Below are 14,367 nucleotides of genomic sequence, written 5' to 3'. Positions count from 1 at the left end.
AAGGCGCAATTGCAAACAAATGCTCTAGCTAAGCATAGAACAGCCCTCCTCGTAAATAGAGCCTCAAAGCTCACTATGGGACAGTCCCTGACTATAATGACTTCACATCAGGTCCATATTTGTTTTAGAAGCCAAAGGCCACCAATGGATGATGGAGGCCGACTTATTAAATACTGGGCCATACTTACAGATATGCCAGAAATAATACTTAAAACTTGTCAAACTTTAAACCTAGTTACTTTTATGCCTGAACCTGACCATCGTGCTTCTTTTTCTGTAGAGCAAAAATGTTCAGAGGTTATTGATCTTACTTACTCTATTTGGCCAGATTTAAAATGCCCCTGTTAAAAATACAAATGACAGTTGGTTTACTGATGACAGTAGTTTTCATTAAAAAACAAATAAGAAAAGCTAGGTATGCCATAGTGCTCACTAGCACTTTGCAATTGCCAAAGCCTAAAAATAAACATTAACACTGACTCCAAATATGCCTTCCTGATATACATGCCCATGGAGCTATTTGGAAGAAAAGGGGATTGCTGTCAAGCCATAACTCCCCAATCAAATATGGGCCTAAGTTACAAAATCCTCCTTATCGCTATACTGAGGATAGCATTTATCAAATGTGGGATACATATTTGTGGCTCACACCCATGATTGGACAGCTCAGCCAAAAGGCAGTTTTATGCTGGGAACAAAGAAATCAAACATATGATACTTGGGCAAATAACACATGACATCTAGGATGGCTATCATTAGAAATGTGTTCCCAAGTAATAGTACTCCAGGCTACTGACTGGTTTGCTACTGATTGGGTAAGGCGACCTGGCATTAGATGGTCAGCTCCAAATGGAACCCACTGGATATGTGGAACTAACCTGTGGCCCTGGCTTCCTCCAGGGTGGACAGGTCACTGTACTTTAGGATTTGCCTGGATTCATGGGCACATTACTAAAACCATCACCACTCCAGCTAATCTCCCCAATTTAAAACAAAGATGGACACAATCTCTTTTTAAATGGTATGATCACTTAGCATCCATTTTTGTTCCATCTGCGGGACTAGAGGATGTCATGTGGCATGTAGAAGCCCTTAATAAATATACTACAAAGGCACTCAGTGATTCACTAAATAGCATCTCCCTACTTAATACTGAAGTCTCATAGATACGCAAGGCAGTCCTACAGAATAGGATGGCCTTAGATGTCCTGACAGCAGCACAGGGTGGCACATGTGCAATTATCAAAACAGAATGTTGCAGGTACATCCCAGACTATCACAAAAATGTCACAGGACTAATAAAAGATACGAATACCCAGATCAAGGCTCTTACAAGATCTTTCTCTCTCTCTCAGTGATTGATTAAGTTCCTGGTTTAAGGGAGGACTATGGCCAACAATTAAAAATCTCCTTTTTGGGCTTCTCATTCTTATTGCCTTATTAATCTTAATATGTTGCTTTGTTCAATGTTTCTCTATTTGGTGCCGAGACTCCATTGCTGCAATGACTTCACCACGACAGATGATCCTGACCACGCAGAGACACTTCTTCACTGTCAAGCATTGGATTCAGCTGCCTCTGCCTTTCGTAACTCCCCTACACATTCCTCAACTGATCAATGTTGACCCGAGTAGGTAGGACAGCTCTATACCCCTATTCAGCACGAAGAAGTTACAGAAGATGAGACCTTCCACCTTCAACTACCTTAAAGATTTAAGGGTCAAAATTGTATAGGGGGGAATGATGAGGGAGCAGGAGGCTGGCTGAAGACAAAGCAAAAGCTGGCTCCTTGCACCCCCTCTCCACCCACTCCCCTTGGTAATGTGTGTGACATTCCTCAGGGACCCCTGACCACCATAAGAAACAAATAGTTAACTTGCAGAGATCACAATCCTGCAAGACAGGAGTCTCCCTTGGTTTACAAATGTCCTAGAGATCTACAAACAAAGAAGTTACCTTATCAATAGCACAATTTCCAGAGGCAAATAACTCAGCTCCTCAAGCCCTAAATAAAGTTCAATTTCTTCTAAACCCAAATCTCACTAACAAAGACGCTTGATAGCAGAAATGTGAATGGTTTGCCAAAAGACAACACTGATCAAGCCACAAGGCCTCCGGTATCCCCTCACCTTGTAGGCCCTTTTCAGCATATGAAAATTCCGTTGAAACCTCCCTTCCCCTCACCTTCCCCCAACCACAAGGTACATAACCTGCCATCTCTCACAACCCTGGGCAGCAGCTCTTCCTGCCCACGGGTCCTGTCCCCGTGCTTTAATGGTTTATTAAACCTTTAATGGTGGTTTACCATTTTGCACCAAAGATGTCTCAAGAATTCTTTCTTGGTCATCGGCTCCAGACCTCAGCCCACCGAACCTCACCTAGGTTCTAGAACTTCATCAATTATACCGTTTGCGGCCCCTTGCGCATGCCAGGAGACACCTTCCCCTTGTGGAGGCTGGTCCGTGAGTGTCTTGATCCGAAGCATGGAAAGGACAATGGGCCTATGGATACGCGGGTCAAGACTTATGCAGAGGCTCAAATGGAGCCCTCTGCTCCTGTGGAGCCAATGCTAAAGGATGAGCCTCTGCCAGAGGAATACCAAAGAGAATTAGAGGATGGAAGGAAAGTATGAAAAGGGAAGGGAATTGCCTCCTCCCTCTGATACTGAGGAGGAGGAGGAGGAGGACCTCGGTGAGGCTTTTGCTACCTTTTCTAAATTAGTTGTTACTGTTGCTCCCTCTACACCTTCCTGCCACCCTGGCACTGGCTTGCCCTTCACGGCCTCCTCCTCCGCTTCAAATACCATGGGCTGGAGCTTGTCTGAAAGCTCTGGTCCAGTCTCCTTTACCGTGGGCACTTTGCAGGCACAGGGATGTGGGGAGGAGACCACGGGCTTTAGCTGCTTCCCAGTCATGGAGCCTATCCACGCTCAAGGTCAGGTCATTCAAGAGCATCAACTACTACCTTCTAAGACTCTTAAAAAATTAAAGACCATTTGGTTCAGCACGGCCCTAGAGCTCTTTTTACTTTAACTTTGGTGGGTAGCCCTGCTCCTGAGGCTATTCCTCCTAAGGATGGGTGATGCTTTGCTGTGCCTGCCTCTTCCAGGAAGACTATTTGTTATGGAAATCAGATGGTTCTGAGGAGCTTCCGAGCAAGCTGAATGGAGTCGCCAACGTAATCCAACTTTTGATAGGTTGGTAGGAGAGGGTCAACGTGCACTTACGGATTCGCAGCTCACGTATCCAGCTGCTGCTTAATCACCAAATTAATCGCCTGCCTGACTCTGGCAGAAAGACAGAGGAACTGAGTAAAACTAGACAGGGATGCGAAGAGCCTTATTAGGATTTTGTTTCTCGCCTCTTGCAGGCTGTTGGTTGGTTGAACCGAAGGCAGAGGCTTCAACCTACTGAGCCACCCAGGCGCTGCACCCCTTCAGTTTATATACAGACAGTAAATACATGCTCACTGTTCTTATGACTATTGAAACTGCAACTTTTGGCTCTACCCCCGATGCTACTCTCCTGCAACAATTTTTAACCTTGCAAAAACCTATTTGAACTTGCTCGACTCCCTGTTTCGTCAGTCACATCCAAGCTCATTCACTTCTCCCACGTCCCTTGGTGCGTGGAAGCTCAAGAGCTGATAGGACCACGCATACACCTTTCCTTACAACTGTACAGGTTGATCAGGCCATTCAGTCTCATGTTATTTATCATCAAAATGCTTCCGCTCTTCACAAACAGTTCTCTCTCGCTGGAGAGGCTGCTCATCAGATCATAAAGTCCTGCCCTGCTTGCCCTGACTTTCTCCCTGTCCCGTCCTTTAGCATTAACCCTCGGGGTTTGTTAAGGTCACCTTTAGCAGATGGATGTTGCTCAGGTCCCGTCTTTTAATAAACAATCTTATGTCCATGTTATTACCAACACTTGTTCTTATTTCCCTGTTGCTTTAGCCTGAATGGGAGAAGCAACTAAGCATGTAATTACTCATTGCCCCTATGCCTTTTCTATTTTAGGTTTTCGGAAAATTATTAAAACCGATAAGGCCCCTGCCTACTCTAGTAAAGCCTTTTTGTCCTTCTGTGCTGCTTTTCAGGTCACATTACAAACAGGCATTCCCTACAACCCTCAGGGTCAAGGTATTGTGGAATGAGCTCAAGGTACATTAAAACGCCCACTTCGGGGCGCCTGGGTGGCTCAGTGGGTCAAGCCACTGCCTTCAGCTCAGATCATGGTTTCCCAGGGTCCTGGGATCGAGCCCCACATCAGGCTCTCTGCTCTGCGGGGAGCCTGCTTCCTCCCCTCTCTCTCTCTGCCTGCCTCTCTGCCTACTTGTGATCTCTATCAAATAAATAAATAAAATCTTAAAAAAAAAATAAAATGTCAACTTCAAAAAATTAAGAAGGGGGAATTACATCCCCAAACACCTGGTAACATATTGAATCATGCTCTGTTTTAAATTTTCTCAATCTTGATGATCAGGGGCCTTCTGCAGCCAACCGATTATAGGCTCCTTCTTACATGGAAAGCTCCCAAAAGTGTGGTGGAAAGATTTTTTTTTAAGATTTTATTTATTTATTTGACAGACAGAGATCACAAGTAGACAGAAAGGCAGGCAGAGAGAGATAGGGAAGCAGGCTCCCTGCTGAGCAGAGAGCCCAATGCGGGACTCGATCCCAGGAGTCTGGGATCATAACCCGAGCTGAAGGCAGAGGCTTTAACCAACTGAGCCGCCCAGCCGCCCCTGGAAAGATCCTTTAACTGGGGATTGGATGGGGCCTGATGCCGTTCTTATCTGGGGCGGAGGACAAGTTGGTGTATTTCCTAAGTCGGCTGATTTGCCTCGGTGCTGTGTTTGTCATCATCACGAGCCAGTGGGAAGGTGCACAGCCTGGGAGAGACTTTACAGAGGGGGAAAGGTTGAGGGTTCTGAGATTAATAAAACCAAAACGGATCTGGGGTGCAATCAGTATCAGGAGATTGTCCAGCGTCGTCCTCAGACAAAGGGAAGATCTTAAGAATCTCACACAGGAGAGCAGATCCTAGGTCTATTCCAGTGACGAACTCAGGTTCCCAGGGTTGAGAAACTTCTGATCGCCCTCTGGTGGTGGTTCTAGTTACTGCTGCTTGCTCACTAACCATGGACAGTCCTGCAGACTGAAGGTTCCTTGTACCCTGAGTTTCTCCTGAATCCCCCCAAACTTTCATGGTGGACATGTCATCTCTAACTATGGCCCAGCGTCGTCCTAAGGCCCCAGAAATACCAGATGGCATTCCTGTCACATACACTTTCAGAAATAATGAGAGGGAGAAAGTCTTAAAACTGATTTCTGGGTGGTGAGAATCCACACTTGGTACCCACAGGATTTTTTTCTTTTTTTTTTTTTCATTTTGAATTCAGATCCCTTCTCTGGTCTTTCCCTGAAAATGGAAAAACTGGAAGCAGCTCGCAGGCTTCCTGGTATTGTCAGCAGAGGGCGCCTTTTCTAGAGCTGAGGGCTCTTGTAGAAAAGAGCATGACCCTTAGCTGGCAGATCTTTTTGTTGGGGTTTGCTATTTCAAGTTTTGTTGTTTGTTGTTGTTTTTTTTAAACTCTGTAACCACTTTCTCATCTCGAACTGGGGAATTGGGAATTTCAAAGAATGAAAGACCTGATTGTCCCTGGAGATTTTTTTTTTTTTGTCAATAATTCAAGAGCAGGCTCTGCATTGTGGTGATAAGCTGACTGGTATGCAAGGGTCCAAAGGAAATAGATACAAGCTGATTGCTGTCAGTTTCCGTGGATGAGTGCTGGAGATAAAGGTGTGGGTCCCTGTGCAGAGAGACTGGGTGTGTCTATTTGATATCCCCTCCCTCAGCAAAGGTCATCCGCTGGGAGCAGCGGGACTGAAAAATTCCTGGCAGAAACAACTTGGTCAAGCAGCTCATTACTTCTATTTGTGTCAGTTCAGAAGTTGGTTAAGGGATAACCCGCAGTGAAAATGCCAGAAGACCTGGGGATATTACCAAGTATGGCGACACCATCTGACCTCTGTTGCTGGAAGCACAGAACAGGCCTCACCTCATTCCTGACTGGAAAGAGTGAGGCTCTCCAGGCGAAAGGCAACGCTGACCCACCCACCTACATGGCTGCTGACGGCACCCATCCCAGCACTCCAGAACCTTCCTCTGCCTCTGTCAGTCAAAATGTGAGCAAGCAAACTGAAAAATGAACACTTAGCTGGGCAAAGAGAGTAAGAGTTTCTAGTGAAAGAGAACTACTGAGAATTAGAATATCAGAGACTTGCAGTTTTAGTTCCAACATGCAGAGAACATGAAAGTCATTACTTCCAATGTTATAGTAAGAAAAAAGCTGAACAGAATGACTAAAATAAAAAACACAAAAAACAACCTGTTGGCGAGGATGTGATGAAAAAGGAACACTCATGCACTGTTGGTGGGAATGCAAACTGGTGCGGCCACTGTGAAAAACAGGATGGAGGTTCTCAAAAGACTAAAAATAGAACTAACCTGGGGTGCCTGAGTGGCTCAGATGGTTGGGCATCTGCCTTTGGCTCAGATCACAATTTCCAGTCCTAGGATCGAGGCCTATGTCTGGCTCTCAGCTCAGCGGGGAGTCTGCTGCTTCCTCTCCCTCTGCCTCTCCCTCTGCTTGTGGTCTCTCTGTATATCTCTCAGATGAATAAATTTTTTAAAAAAGCTTTAAAAAATAAAAAGAGAACTACTCTATGACCCGACAATTGCACTACTGGGTATTTACCCAAAGAAAATGAAAATACTAATTCAAAAAGATACATGCACCCAGTGTTTATTGCAGTACTTGTGGTGAACGCAGAACAGTGTCTAGACTTGTGCAATCACTATGTTCCACACCCAAACCTAATCTAATATTGTGTGTTAACTACACTCAAATAAAAAAAAAGTAAAGAAAGAAAAGTACACTAAACTGCATAGTTAAAAACAGAACACTCCAAATGTCTAATAAAATTTAAAATGTTTAAAAAAATATATGCAAAGAACAATGAATGTAAGGCAATATACCAAAATGTTACCAGTGTTTTTCTCCTGACTAGGGATTTTCTCTATACATTTGTTGTTTTCCAGCTGTCTGACACTGAATATTTGCACCTTACATTGAAAGATAATACTTAAAAAATAATTTATCTAAATGTATCTGGACTACATACTTAAACAGCAAATAGAATTCAGCCTTGAAGTTGTAAATATATAGTCATAATGCCGCACAAAAAGGGCTTAAAAGAATAGTGTTTTATAAAATACAGTAAAACCCTGCAGTAAAATACTATGCAGGGACAGTAATTGATTATATAAATGCATATGTATTAGAAACAATGTCAACAAGTACTGCCAGAGCAGAAAAGTTATAGAACCATATAGTTATAGACCATATGCATAGTACAATCAGTATTTTATATATGTATCATATAATATTTTCCAGGTAGATAAAGGAGTAGATCAAGCTATAGATACAGATGGAGAAAAAAATACAGACACAGATATAGATACAGATGCAGATAAAGATATGTACGTATACAGATACAGATCTATAACCATAGGAGACAAAATTTTAACAATAAAATTGCTTAGGGGCTGTACATTTATGGGGTTATGAGTTTCATGTCATGTTTGTCTTTTTTCATAATTTCTAATATTTTCTACAAGGGACACAGATTTTTAATTAAATGCATATTTAAAAAAGAAACATGGACAGCACGTGATCTTTCTGTGAGAGGATGTACCAACTAGAGAGCACACTGGGAAGGAGCTGTGGTTGGAGAACGTGTCACAGAGGAGACCAGGTGAGAATTGGGTGTAGAAGGAGAAACAGGCGTTTCCACAAGCCGATGGAGGTTATCCCAAGGCAGAGCAGGGACATGGAGAATGTGGCATGATCTGGAAATGGAGAGGCCTTAATGGCCTGGTGTCTGATGGAGGTGACATGGGCAGTGTTGCCGTAAAGGACGTCAGGAGTCAGATCACTAAAGGCCTTGAATGCCCCACTGAGGAGGGGATCACTGAAGAACATGGCCTGACATTGAGATTGGAGGACCCCTTCCTCATCATCCCCCAGCACACATCACCCCTCAGAAACCACAGGAGGGACCAGTGTCCATTCCCTCAATCCCCTCAGAGGTTGTTCTGCCAAATACAAAACACACAATTCATTTACATTCTCATATTACAGACATGCATGTTGACAGGATATAAATTATAATGTAATAGGAATAACTGTAAAACATAGGAATCACTGATTCTAAGAATATCATTAGCCAAAATGAAGGGCATTAAGGAGTATATGATTGTTTAGAGACATCACAAGACAAGACATCTCAGAGCTTGAGGAAGCTCACAGGAAGAGCTGAACAAAATCCCAGCCCAGAGCACAGCTCTCACTTCATCTATTTCTAAAGATCATGTTAGAGTCATTAAGGATATAAGACTTCTGAAAATCAAAACATCCTGTCCCAGGGTCTTTGCGGGAGCAGGCTTGCTCATTCCAACGGGAGATCTGTGCTCAGGTTGTTTTGAGGACAAAGGAGTAAGTCCTGCAACACCCTGGTGAACTTGCCCCACAGACAGAACTCACTGAGCCATTTCCGAGTATTTCAGTGGATCCCTCCCACCCACCACTTCCAGAGACCACCTCACTGATGGCTGGAGAGTCCAAAAACTCAGATTTTAAACCGAAGTGATTTCTGCTTTGTAAACAACACATGGACCACCTGCTCTTGGATTTGCTTGGTCTTGATCCCATAAATGATAGGATTCAGCACAGGTGGGGCAAGCATGCAAACATTAGCCAGCAAGATGTGGGTATGAGGAGGAATGTGGCGTCCAAACCTCTGAGTAAGGGTTGTAAAGATCCCAGGCCCATAAAAGAGGACAATGACACAGATGTGGGAGCCACATGTGTTGAGAGCTTTGTGGCGAGCATCTCGAGAAGGGATGCGGAAGACAGCATGGAGAATCAGCACATAGGAAACAAAAATTAACACAACATCTAAAACCACTGTTAACATTAGAATGGAAAATCCATACCAGATGTTCACACGAATGTCATTACAAGCATACTTGGCCAAACCAATGTGTTCACAATAGGTGTGTGGAATAATATTATTTTGACAGAAAGTCAATCTTTTCAGAAGAAATATTAAAGGGAAAATTGTACCGTAGCTTCTCAGACAGACAGTCACTCCAATTTTCCCAACCAGAGCATGTGTAAGTATAGTGGTGTATCTCAGGGGGTAGCATATGGCAATGTAGCGGTCAAACGCCATCACCAGCAAGATCCCTGACTCACAGACAAAAGTGGAAGAGAAAAAGAATACCTGAGTGATACAGCGATCCAGGGAGATCTCCCCAGCATGGAACCAAAAGATGGCCAAGGCCTGAGGTACGGTGCATGTGGAGAGCACCAGGTCCACTCCGGCCAGCATGCAGAGGAAGAGGTACATGGGTTCCCGGAGGCTGTGCCTTGTGAGGATAATGCAGATGAGCAGGCTGTTCCCAAGCAGGGCGACGACATAGGAAATGAAGAAGGGGATGGAAATCCACATGTGCTGGTCCTCTAGCCCGGGGACGCCCAGTAAGCGGAAGACCGTGTGGCTAACACCAGTATGGTTTAAAGCAGTCATGCCTGGAGCAGATGGCCCGGGATCTTACTTTCTGTTTACAAAATACATATTCTTAAAAAGAGAGAGAGAGAGAGGTTTTATTTATTTATTTGAGATAGAGAGAGAGAGTGAGTGAGCATGAGCAGGGGGAGAGGCAAAGGGAGAGGGAAAAGCAGACTCAAGAGCAGGGAGCCTGACACAGGGCTCAATCTCAGGACCCTGAGATCATGACCTGAGCTGAAGGTAGAGTCTTAACTGACTGAGCCACTCGGGCACCCTGAAAATACATATTCTTTTTAATATATTCTCAAGGGGAATTATTCTAATATTCTTTGTGAATAGTAGAGCTTTTGGCATATCTCACACTCTTCATCTTCTCGGAACATGCAAATAGAAAATATGCAAAGATGAAGGATATGGTTTGTGCCTCAGTGAGTGACAGCCTATTATACTCACCTCCAACTAACCAAAGTCAGAAACATTACTGTATGTATTTCACTTTCTTTCTTTCTTTCTTTTTTTTTTTTAAGATTTTATTTATTTGACAGATAGAGATCACAAGTAGGAAGAGAGGCAGGCAGAGAGAGAGGAGGAAGCAGGCTCCTTGCGGAGCAGAGAGCCTGATGAGGGGCTCGATCCCAGGACCCTGAGATCATGACTGAGCTGGAGGCAGAGGCTTTAACCCACTGAGCCACCCAGGCACCCCTGTTTTTCACTTTCAAACAGAGGATTATATATAAATAGGGAAATTCATTATACATGACCAGGAAGAGTGTAAAAGATACGTGAAGTTGACTAATTTATCAGAAGGGAGGCAGCATAAGAAAAGGTGAATATACAGATCCCTGCGTGAATGTTCATGAAACATTTCCAGCCTAGGATGACAGGTGCACAGGCAATGCTTGAGAGGCAGGGAGGGGAGCACAGGCAGTGAAGAGCCTTGATCATAACTTGATACTTAGACCTCACCCTTTACCCAGGGGGCAGCCATTACCTGTCTTGAAGAGTTATTAGACTAGTAATTGACTGAGAAACTGGATGCTAAAAAGTAAGTTGTGTTCTAGGAACAGAATGGATCTGAATGTAATACAATCAGAGAGGAATTAATCTAATATTTACTAGTCATTGTTTTTCCAGGAACTATAGTATCCACATTGCATGTAGCATCATGTAGCGAGCAGACCTTTAAACTAGGAAATGAATATTTTCATTGTCTCCATTTCACACCTAAAGAGAGACTCAGAGAATATGAATCACTTGCAAATTTCACAACAATAATTGATGGAATGGGTTTGAAATCTCTTGGACTTCATCACATACATTTTGCTCACTTGGGAAGATGATCACGAGAACTTTCAGTGGTAACAGTCAGGTCTTCTGTGTCTCAATGTTCACACCCTGGGGAGCTAAGCTTAGAAATTACTGAAATTGGGGGACCAGTCGGCAGATTGTTCAACTTTTGATCTTGAGGTGTAGGTTTGATGCCTGTATTGGGTGTAAAGGACACTTAAAAATTTAAAAAGAATTAAAAAATAATAAGAAATGACAAAGTTGAGGAGGGGAAAGGCATTATTTCTGGGGGAGGGTGTGCAATACTTGATATTTGGAAGATTCTTCTGCTAGAAACTACCATGTAATTTTACCATTTCTTCCTAGCAAACTTTCCTTCATTCATTAGCTTAATCATTCAGGAAGCTTGTTTGGAGCGTGGGCTGTATTTCAGGCATCCGTCCTAACTGGGCTTATGGATTGAGAGAGTGGTGGGTATGTACACAGACAGGATCAGTAAAATGTTCCAGGTGTGGCTCAGAGGGCACCTCCTAAGAAGAGCTCCATATCTCATCCAGTTTTCTCCAGAATGAAGAAGAAATGGAGCCAATAATAAAGTACCTTCTTCCCGGGGTTTCTGAAGATATTAGATGAAGGGGTATCTTAAAATATCTAGCTCAGGGGCCAAGAAAAATCTTATACTTACTAACATTATTTCTTCCACTCCAGCTCCCTCTCTTGCTGCCTTGATTTCTTTCTTTCTGGGAAGGAAAATTGGCTCCTAGTTCTCACACCTGAAGAGATGCTCTGGCTCCTTTCCCAGAGTCGCCTCCGACCATCCGGCTTGGGGCAGATGGCCAGCTTGCTGCCATTCTCAGGGCTCCTTGCAGTTTTCCAGGAGTCTGTAGTCTAAGCAAATGCATTTTCTGTTTGCTCATCTCTAGTGTGTAATTATTAGGGCATCTGCCACCAACAGGATGGCTTCTCCTGATTTGCCACTTGTCAGGAGCTTCCATCCCGCCCATATATCCTCAGTTCCCCTCCCAGACCTCGCTTTCCACATCTGCTAGAACCAATCAGATTTGCCCCTCTGGTCTTTAGCACTTTGTCCACATGTACCAGTAGCCTCCAAGAGTCCTGTCACCTCTGGTCTCTTGGGGACAGAACACCAGCCCAGTCCTTACCCTGATCCGGAAACCTCCCTACCCTCAGATGTCTAATTCACTCACCAGCCTTGGGCTGGCTCTCCAGGAGCAGACCACATGAGCTCCATAATAAAATTCAGCTTGTGGGTCTGGAGTTGGGCTGTTTATCCTCTTTTGTGGAACCGTGGAGGGAACACTTCCACTAGGGCTCCAGGGACAGAGCCAGTCTCCACCAGCCTCACCTTCTTCGCAAATAGGCTGGCTCTCTCAAACCATTTCCCAACTCTCCTCCTCTCCTCTTGATAATCTTCTCTCCTGGAAAGCCTTTTCCACCTAATCTAGCCTTCCTAGAGGCCTATTTAATGAATATTAACTCATTTTCAAAGGGAATATAAATATAAAAAAGATGTACCAATGATTTCTATCTGTAAAGTTTTGTTCCTCATAAAGATTTAGGTTGAAGTTATATTCATCCCCTGGATTTTAGTAAGTTGCAAATTTTAGAATCATGAATAATGATTTTTTTTTAAGATTTTATTTATTTATTTGTCAGAGGGAGAGCACAAGAGGGGGAGTGGCAGGCTATGGGAGAAGCAGCCTCCCCACTGAGCAAGGAGCCAGATGCAGGACTCGATCCCAGAACCCTGGGATCATGACCTGAGCCGAAGGCAGATGCTTAATGATTGAGCCACCTAGGCATCCCTGTTGTCAAGCTTTTGACCATTTGCATGCATAAATGGCAGCACGCATAAGCCAGTTCCCACGGTCATGATGTGCAGTCTGTTCCCTTGAATCTGGGATGGCCTTATGACTTGTTTTGACCAGTAAAATAGGGTTGAAATGATCTGTGAATTCCAGGGCATACGGACCTTGCAACTTCCATTTTGCCCTTTTGGAAGCCAGCAGCGCGTTAAAAAGCTCAGGCTAGACAAATGACTAAGAGACCAGGTGGAGAGAGATCACATGGAGGACAACAGAAGCACACCAGCTGCCATAAAGGAAAGGGTTTTGCTATAGTTGCAAGAATTACTGTCAGCCATTTTTGCAGAGGGGCCAGCCACACTAGATAAATTATCAGTGACAGATGGTCAAAAGCTTGATAATAGGGATAACTGGGTGGCTCAATCAGTTAAGCATCTGTCTTTGGCTCAGGTCATGATCCCAGGGTTCTGGGATCGAGTCCTGCATCTGGCTCCTTGCTCAGTGGGGAGCCTGCTTCTCCCTTAGCCTGCCGCTCCCCCTGCTTGTGCTCTTTCTCTCTGACAGATAAATAAATAAAATCTTTAAAAAAATCATTATTCGTGATTCTATGCTATTCTTCATAGCATAAACCTGAACCGTTCTTGGCATACAGTAGGCCCACGATATTTATTGAAAGAAATATGATTGAATGAATAACCTTTATCCAAAGGATAGAAATATGACTTTAGTCACTGGGTATAATTTTTAAGGTGCTTGGATACCCTGAAGCCTGGTGATCCCACAGTCAGGGAGAGTTTGGTAGTTTTAGAATGTTTGATTGGTGTTAGATGATGCCAGGGAATGGGATTTGAGAAACTCTCACTATTCGATTCATAGAGAAGTTTCTCAAGAATTCCCACCTCCAGTAGTTAGGCATTTTGCTGCAGGTTACTTTTCCAGCAATATTTCTCATTTCATCTTTCATAACTGTTCCTCAGACACAGTGCATAATTCATCATTCACCCCTCCTTAGTCATGCCATGTGCTTCTACTACTTCTGTGTCCATATCCTCATTTATTTTGTTCTTCCAGGAATATCCTGTTTCTTTGACTGATGGGTGAACCTGTACTCAGATCTCAACCATCTAAAATCTTAGCCTCTTTGTAGAGCATGCTATAAATCATTTTCCCAACGCAGTATTTTAAAATCATACTGTCTTGATGAGAAAACAACATGTTCACATTCCTCTTTTTTAAAAATATATTTTTTAGTAAGGCTGGTAAATGTAGAACAATTTGACAAGAGTCCAAATAAAGTGTTTATCATTATCTACAATAGCCAAACTATGGAAAAAACCTAGATGTCCATCAACAGATGAATGGATAAAGAAGATGTGGTATATATACACAATGGAATACTATGCAGCCATCAAAAGAAATGAAATCTTGCCATTTGCGACGACGTGTATGGAACTAGAGGGTATCATGCTTAGCGAAATAAGTCAATCAGAGAAAGACAACTATCATATGATCTCCCTGATATGAGGAAGTGGAGATGCAACATGGGGGGTTAAGGGGGTAGGAGAAGAATAAATGAAACAAGATGAGATTGGGAGGGAGACAAACCATAAGTGA

At 43.5% G+C, this 14,367-nt stretch overlaps 1 long non-coding RNA gene and 1 pseudogene across 1 annotated transcript; one reads left to right on the top strand and one right to left on the bottom strand.

Annotated features, from left to right (window-relative positions):
- The window catches only part of LOC125078132 (olfactory receptor 52B4-like), a 123,722-nt pseudogene extending 114,064 nt beyond the window's left edge, over positions 1-9,658 (bottom strand).
- LOC125078133 (uncharacterized) lies at positions 415-9,625 on the top strand. Its single transcript, XR_007120794.1, has 3 exons — positions 415-541; positions 7,538-7,547; positions 9,615-9,625. It is a non-coding gene; the product is annotated as an uncharacterized LOC125078133 (long non-coding RNA).
- Positions 9,659-14,367: the final 4,709 nt, after the last annotated feature.

This window comes from Lutra lutra, chromosome 10 (assembly GCF_902655055.1).
Source record: "Lutra lutra chromosome 10, mLutLut1.2, whole genome shotgun sequence".
Classification (NCBI taxonomy): domain Eukaryota; kingdom Metazoa; phylum Chordata; class Mammalia; order Carnivora; family Mustelidae; genus Lutra; species Lutra lutra.
The sequence above is the reverse complement of the archived record's forward strand: the minus strand, read 5'-3'. Positions and strand labels throughout refer to the sequence as shown.